We start from the raw sequence: 7,779 nt of genomic DNA, 5'->3' as shown, positions 1-7,779 counted from the left end.
CAAAAGGGGGAAGATAAGAGGGTGGCAATGTTTATAACTCATTGACTAACCTATTTCATTCTAGTGTATTATACTTTAGTACCTACAGGTGAAAAGGTTTGAATGCACAAAGACAAGAGGTTTGTCTTCATCAAAAAGGGGAATTTATTGGGCAGAATGTAGTTTTAATGATTGATAAACTAATAAAGTGATATGAAAAATGTCAATCAAGCTAGTTCACAGACACACTGTCTTATATAGCTTAAACTTATAGCAAAATCATCAATGATTAAAGACAAGCATGCAAAAATCAAGGAAAGACCAGATGGGTGGTTAATTCAGATAAACTCAAGGAAATAAATATGTGCTAATTTAAAGAGTTGGAGTTTGACTACAACACTAAGAATACAAGAGTTGAAATTGAAGAAGGAGTCTCACTTGAAGTAGAACTCTATGCAATGAGAATTCTGATTAAAAGAAGAGTTTGAAATAAAGAATGAATCTTTGGAGAGTTGTGCTTCAATAGAACATGTATCATTCGGAGTAACTTGCGCACTTACAGAGAGAGAAAAGGCTAAATACGATCAAATTAAAAAATTTCATAATTGAGAGAATTCTGTCTGAAGATTAAAGTGTTGCTAGTACAAAGGAACAAATTGATGAACTTGTTTCACAGGATTAAGCTTTACAGTTCATGAGTCAATTTAAATGTATTGTTCTTATTGAGTTGTAATTTATTACCTTCCTAGATTGATTATTTAGGAACAATACTGAGCTAAGTTAACTTCAAGTTTGGTATAACTCAAAGAGGGTTCAACAGTCAAGGGTGATTGTTGAGTTATAGGAATTAGATTTTATAATTCGTAGTTAGTGAGGTATAGGAATTAGAGTTTATAATTCCTAGTTGTTGGTTACAAGAGTTTTGTAATCAGTCGTTGTTGAGGCTTGGAGTTATTTAGTGAAGTTGGGGTTAAATCCTGTAGAGGTACAGGTCGTGATTTTTTATGCCTATTGAGCCGGGTGTTTTCCATGTAAACATCACTGTGCAATTTACTTACTGCTTTAGATAGATAGGAACACGCTAGTTAACCTATTCCATTAATAAGCAATTGTTAGGTTAAAGTAAGTAATCTGTAGGGCACATACTCTAACAGTTAATGAAACTCTTAATACTTCATATTTATGGACTCATTTTCAACTATTGAAACTAACAAAAAATATGAGACTACAAGGTATCAAAATAGGTCTAGATCTAGATGAGTAGATATTTTTCTAATTAAATTTTTGTTATTGGCAATCGTAGGATTAGAAGTTCAATTGATGGAATTGAAAAAATTTCTTTCCAAAGGATCTTCTAATAAATGAGTCTATTGATTCAATATTTGCTATTGTCAAAAGTATGTATTTAGATTTCATCAATTATTGCAATGATCTAGGATACCTACAAAAAAGAGTCATTCTTGCTCCAACGCGATATGGTGGATCCATCAATCAATATATGATTTTCCTTAATCAAAATTCTGAGAAATCATAATTGAGTTCTAAAAAAAATTGTAGCTCTGATCATACAACAACTTTGAAACATATACACACACCTAAAATTTTAAATACTATTAAATATTCTGATGTTCCAAATCATGCTATCATTTTAAAGGTTGGGTTTCGGTGAAGCTATTAATAAATATTGATCAGACAATAGGACTCTGTACTGGAACAAGGTTGATTGTAACTAAACTTGAAAATCAAGTAATTGAAGCAAAGGTCTTATGTGGACAGATGACTGGACAGAAAGTATTTATTTCAAGAATGACTTTAACACCATCTGATGCTAGAATCCCATTTAAGTTTCAAAGAAGACAAATTTTAATCACTGTATTTTTTTCTATGACAATTAATAAGAGTCAAGGATAGTCTCTATCTAATGTGAAATTATTTTTAAAAGTATTTACACAAGGACAATTGTATGTAGCTTTTTCCAGTGTGACAAGCAGAAAGGGACTAAAATTATTGATTTATGATGATGATGGGCAGATAACTGAAAAAACAACAAATGTAGTATATAAAGAAGTTTTTCAAAATTTAATCTGATATTCAGTATCATTTTGGAGGTTTATATACTACGGTTACTGTTTTGCTTGTGGAATAATCAGAATCTAAAATATATCTCTGTAGAATAATACGTTGTAGTCCCGCAACAAACTAAGAATAGATGAGAATGTAAGAAAATCTTTATCACCTCAATGCTTACACTTAATACATGATCATTTAATTTTTTATTCTCAATTATTATCTTTTTATAATCAAACAATATAAGGTGATGAAATTGAATTATAGGTGATCAGTTCTAGAAGAATGACTAAGGAAGGGACATTTGGTGAATCATTTTTAATTCAAAGTGATACTGTTTTGCTTGCTTAACCAGATAGAAAATTTTCACTAACTATATTTTAGTTTGTATATGTAAGTTTATTTGAGTAAATTTATGAGCATTTAATTGTTAGTTTAACATGAAAATAAACTATACTTAGTTTCTTGTGTGTTTATTAAAAACATGGTATATGATTCAAATTATAGATAAGGCTCTTGAAACATGCAACTTGAGCGATACAATCTTAAATTATAGTTAAGCACGAACAAGGAATAAAGCTCCAAGTATTTTATATTCAAAAACTAAACAAAAAAATAAATTTTAAAAGAAATCACAACATTCATCAAAGCATTCATCTATGAAGAGACACTTCATTAACGCAAATTCTACACTCAATCACACATCAGAATAAACGGTCATTGTAACTGTCTTAACTCAGTGGACATATAAACACAAAGATAATACATCAAATAAACATATTTAGTTACACAGATAAAAGTAAAATAAATCATAGATAAAATAATTTTAAAGACACTAAAAGAATCAAATTAGAAAGAATAATCTAATCTGAGATTTGGATAATTAACGTAAATCATTTATTGGATAAGAGATATGATAGTTCATCAGCCAAATGAGTTTTTTAATCCTGAAGCAATAAATTCTTCCACTAATAAATATACAAGCTCCAAATTGTTTGTCAAACCCAACAAATTTATAAAGCATATAAACAAAATATTGGCCTAGAGAATTTACCTTCTTTGATAAAATATTTTATTATAATCAGAGAGCAATTATGTTTTTTCATCCTCAGCAATATTCTGATCATTTGAAGTTTGTCAACAAATGGTGTACATGATCAGAATCAAAATGAGATTATCAAGCGAAATAAGTGAGAAAATTGAAAAATAAATTTGAGATGTATTATCACATATTGAGATAATGATCTGTTTGCCTTATCAATCACATATAGAATTATAAAATCATAAATTATACATATAAAACGTTTTAAGGTTCGCAAAGTGATTAAGCAGAAAAGAAAAACTTGAGTAGAAAATTCCATGGCCAACTGTATTCTCTTTTCTGCAAATTTTAGTTTCAATTTAATTTTATCACAATATAACATATGTTTCATGTAATGTATATAAGATCTTTTAGTTATGAACAAGTACTATATTATATATTAGTATAATGTAAGGAAGAATATGTGTGTTTATTTCATATTTCATTTATTCACTTTGTGTTGTTCTATGTTTTTTTAATGAAACCTAACATCAAACATAGCCTATTGGCCTAGAGCATTCACCTTCTTTAGTGAAATATTTTCACATAATGAAAGAGATATTAAGCTCTTTCATCTTGAACAATACGTTTAGCATCTGAATTATTCTGTAAACAAATGGTGTATCTGATCATCACGATCAATCTTAGAGAAGATCTTCTTTTTGCTTTTCAGAAGTGTAATAGACAGATTTTGTATAGAATGGTGTTTAAGGAGATCTCTTTTTAATCAACATAAAGCATCTTTTACCTTCTCACTCCAACTGATTTCCGATGAAATAACTTTAACCAGCTACTCATTCCTGCAACTTATAGTACTAGGGGATTGAAAGTTAAAAAGAGAAAGCACACAAGTTGTTCCACAACTTTCACATAAGTCATAGCAGATTTAAAGAATCTCCAAGTTACCAATGTGCAGTCATAAAAAAATATAAGAAAGTGGTTAAATTCTAAACACCAAAAATAATAGCATTGAAGTTACAGGAGATAACTCATATTACGTGACATTCAAATAGCAACATTATTCTTCAATTAGTGTTGTCATATGAGTCACACGTTATTTAATTTTAAAAATATTTGGCAAGAGAAAAAATCTTAGTTAATACTTTTGACTCTGTTTCCTTGAACCTTAGGAGTGACTTCACATATAGCGAGCTTTAGTGAAGAGTAAATCTAATCATATATGTGAAACAACGAGGTATATATTGCAAAAAGAAAATAGTATTTTAGTATAAATTACAATGCAAAACTTTATCAGTTAATTAAATCCAAAATAAGAAAAAAAATTAGGCAGAAATATTATTTACCATTTTATTTTGCTGGATCATCATAATAGGATTCTGAATTGAACCTATAGAGAATAAGCATGGAGAAAGACCACGGAAAGCCTAAGGAGCTCTTGGGAAAGCAAGCAATTTTTGCATGCAGCCACAGACCACAAATACTCTAGCAAATTTTCAATTTACAGCCAAAGCACAGATCAACTTCAGAACATCTGAAAAAAAGAAATAAAAGATTCCACCCCTCTTTCTGTTTGAAATTACGCTGAGTTAACGCAATACACACATCGACTATTTTTTCGTGCAATACAAGACCAAGTACTTCAGCATACTTTACCAAAACAATAAGACACTGAATGCAAAACTTCTCTATCAACTTAGCAAGAGATTCACTGTTCAAAATAAAGAATTCATCACCATCATCATTTGCCTCTTTTTATTATCCAACATTTAAGAAATTTAAAGTAACCGCAAATACTTTGTAATATTAAGACGTGCAATAAAAAAACATCTCCTAATCAAAATATCAAAAATTAACACTTAAGAGAATTTAAAAGAGTTTTGTAGATTTTATTATTTATACACAGAGATACAATAAAAGATATCGATATACAATGAATTCATACCAACATCAACTCAACGTACACAGTGTATTTTCACATATTGAATCCTGAAAATATAAATTAAATGCAGTCTGTACCACTGCTTAAAAAAGTAGAAAAGCTATTTTCAATGGACCCCAAGTTCAGGACATCGTAGAATTCATATAACAAAAATAAATCAAAATCTTCATTTTCTAAATTTAATCTTTTTACAACTTCATGCAAAGATGATAAAACAACCTACCTCGAATTTGAAAATAAATACAGAAGATATTTTCATGGAGAAGATCTCTACAAGCTTGCTTAATCATATGAGTCAAATACTAAAACATAAATTATTATTTTCACACGCTCTAAATAAGCCACAAATCTTTAAACATAGATGTCTGCTGAACAACACATGCTTAAATTTCAGAGAAAAATTATGTTTAATTTTTATCATCAAACAAGCATAAAAACATAATTGTTGAAATGAAACTTTAGACGAATTTCTCCGGAGAATACGAAGTGGTACTTTTTTGGAAACAAGAAAAAGAAATGAACTTTCTAGAAGTACAAAGTACTTCACTTTCCTTTTTGTTATTTTGTAGTATATTTTGTTTTTAATTCATTTGGGCCTTTTGAATTTGGACTATATATTGAATCACAATAAATTTTCATATTTATAATTTCACTTTAAATAAAAGTAATAACATAATTTTTTATATTTTTGGTTTTATATTATAGAAAAACTTGAAACTTACATAATTACTTAAAATTATAATTTTGTTATGAAATATAAAGCAAAGAAGAATGGAGAGAGAAGAGAGAAGACTTTTTTATTCCTCTTGAGAGATTCTTGATGAGTTAATTACAATGAGAAAACCCCCTTTATTTATAGAAAAAACTAACCTTGGGGTTTGTACCTTTTTCATAAATAGACATACACTATATATGGTAATATATTTATAATCCTCCCCCTTGAATGTCTAATTGATAGATAATGCACCTCGTTAAAACCTTACTAGAAAAAACTCAGCGAGAAAAAATCTAGTTAAGAAAAAAGAGTACACATCTCTAATAATACGCATATAGGCTGCCTCATTAAAAACCTCAAGGAAAACTGGTGGGACAAAATCTCATAAGGGAAAAATAGTACAACGCGTATTAACTCCCCCTAATAAGAACATCCTTGAATCTTTGCATCCCGATCTTGTGCACTATCTTCTCGAATGTTGCAATTGGAGGAGCCTTGGTGAATAAATCAGCCATATTGGCACTTGAACAAATCTATTGCACGTTAATATCACCATTCTTTTGGAGCTCATGTATATAGAAAAGCTTTGATGAAGTGTGTTTCGTTCTATCTCCTTTTATGAGTCCTTCCTTAAATTGTTTTATGCATGCTACATAATTTTCATATAAAATTGTGGGTACATTGTCACATTTCAAATCACATTTTTTTCAAATGAGATGTATCATGGATCTCAACCATACATATTCTTGGCTTGCTTCATGAATAGCTATTATCTCGGCATGGTTTGATGAAGTGGCTAGATAGACTACTTTGTATATCTTCAAGATATGGAAGTACCCCCAAATATGAACACATAACTTATTTGAGATTGAGTTTTATATGGGTCAGATAAGTACCCAGTATCAGTATAATCAACAAGATCGAGATTATAATAGTTAGAACAAATAAGCTCATATGTTTGATCTCATTTCGATGTCTCCTAGTAAGATCAGAATTATACCTTGCTAAAAAATTGACCAAAAAGGCTATATCAAGTCTTGTGGTATTTTCAAGATGCATGAGTATGCCAATTACACTAAGATATGGTACTTCATAACCAATCTAAATTGGTATATTTTTCATTTCAGCAAACAATCTATTGCTTTTGAAAACTCTCCAACAATTTCAATAATATTCAAACCATCAATTTATCCTTATAAGGATAATAAACAAGTTTTTCATAAACTTTATATGCTTTAGGCATTTTAAATCCTTTAGGAATTTTCATATAGATTTTTGTCAAGTGACAATATCAATATGCATGACATCTTCAGGTGTCTGGACTGCAAATCAAATAAGTGTTATCCTTATCGAGATATATCCTTTCATGTCACTTGATAAATATTTCTACATCAGTATGCGTAAATTAACGTAGAATTCAGATCCTCGTAATACTTTACAATATTGCGCCAATATTATATCAAAAATATTATCTACGGTTTCTCATTTTGTATCGGTTCGTAATGTGACATAACATTTGAGATTTCATCACTTCATTACTTTCAGGTACTTGAACCTCTCATAAGGTTTCAGAAAGTGCCATGTCGTAGGCTCTTTTAGAGTACATTACCTTCTTATTATGATCATTTTCTCCTTATTCTTTTCAAGTATTATTTCACTTGAAACTGATTGGTCGATCACGTTTCACGCATGCATAGACTTTATCCTTTAGGGACATAAAATAAGAGCACTTGCAGCTTAAACATGAAAGGCTTTCAGCATTTGACTTGAATTATCTTTTAAATGAGGATCTGATGCTAATTCCTAACATATTTCATAGCTGCTTATAATCTCCCGCTTATGTTAGGAAAACTAACATACATCCTCTCTCTTCTTTGAAGAATCTATCTGTGTGCACCATGGTATATTTATTAATCGTATACCGCACATCAAAACTATTAGATGGACAATGTGTGGTTCCTGACTCAAAACCAACTTTAAGGATGAACTAATTATAATATATTGGTTTGATGCATACAAGTACTTTTGTATATGATA

The sequence above is a fragment of the Capsicum annuum genome, chromosome 4 (genome assembly GCF_002878395.1).
Source record: "Capsicum annuum cultivar UCD-10X-F1 chromosome 4, UCD10Xv1.1, whole genome shotgun sequence".
NCBI lineage: Eukaryota > Viridiplantae > Streptophyta > Magnoliopsida > Solanales > Solanaceae > Capsicum > Capsicum annuum.
The sequence above is the reverse complement of the archived record's forward strand: the minus strand, read 5'-3'. Positions refer to the sequence as shown.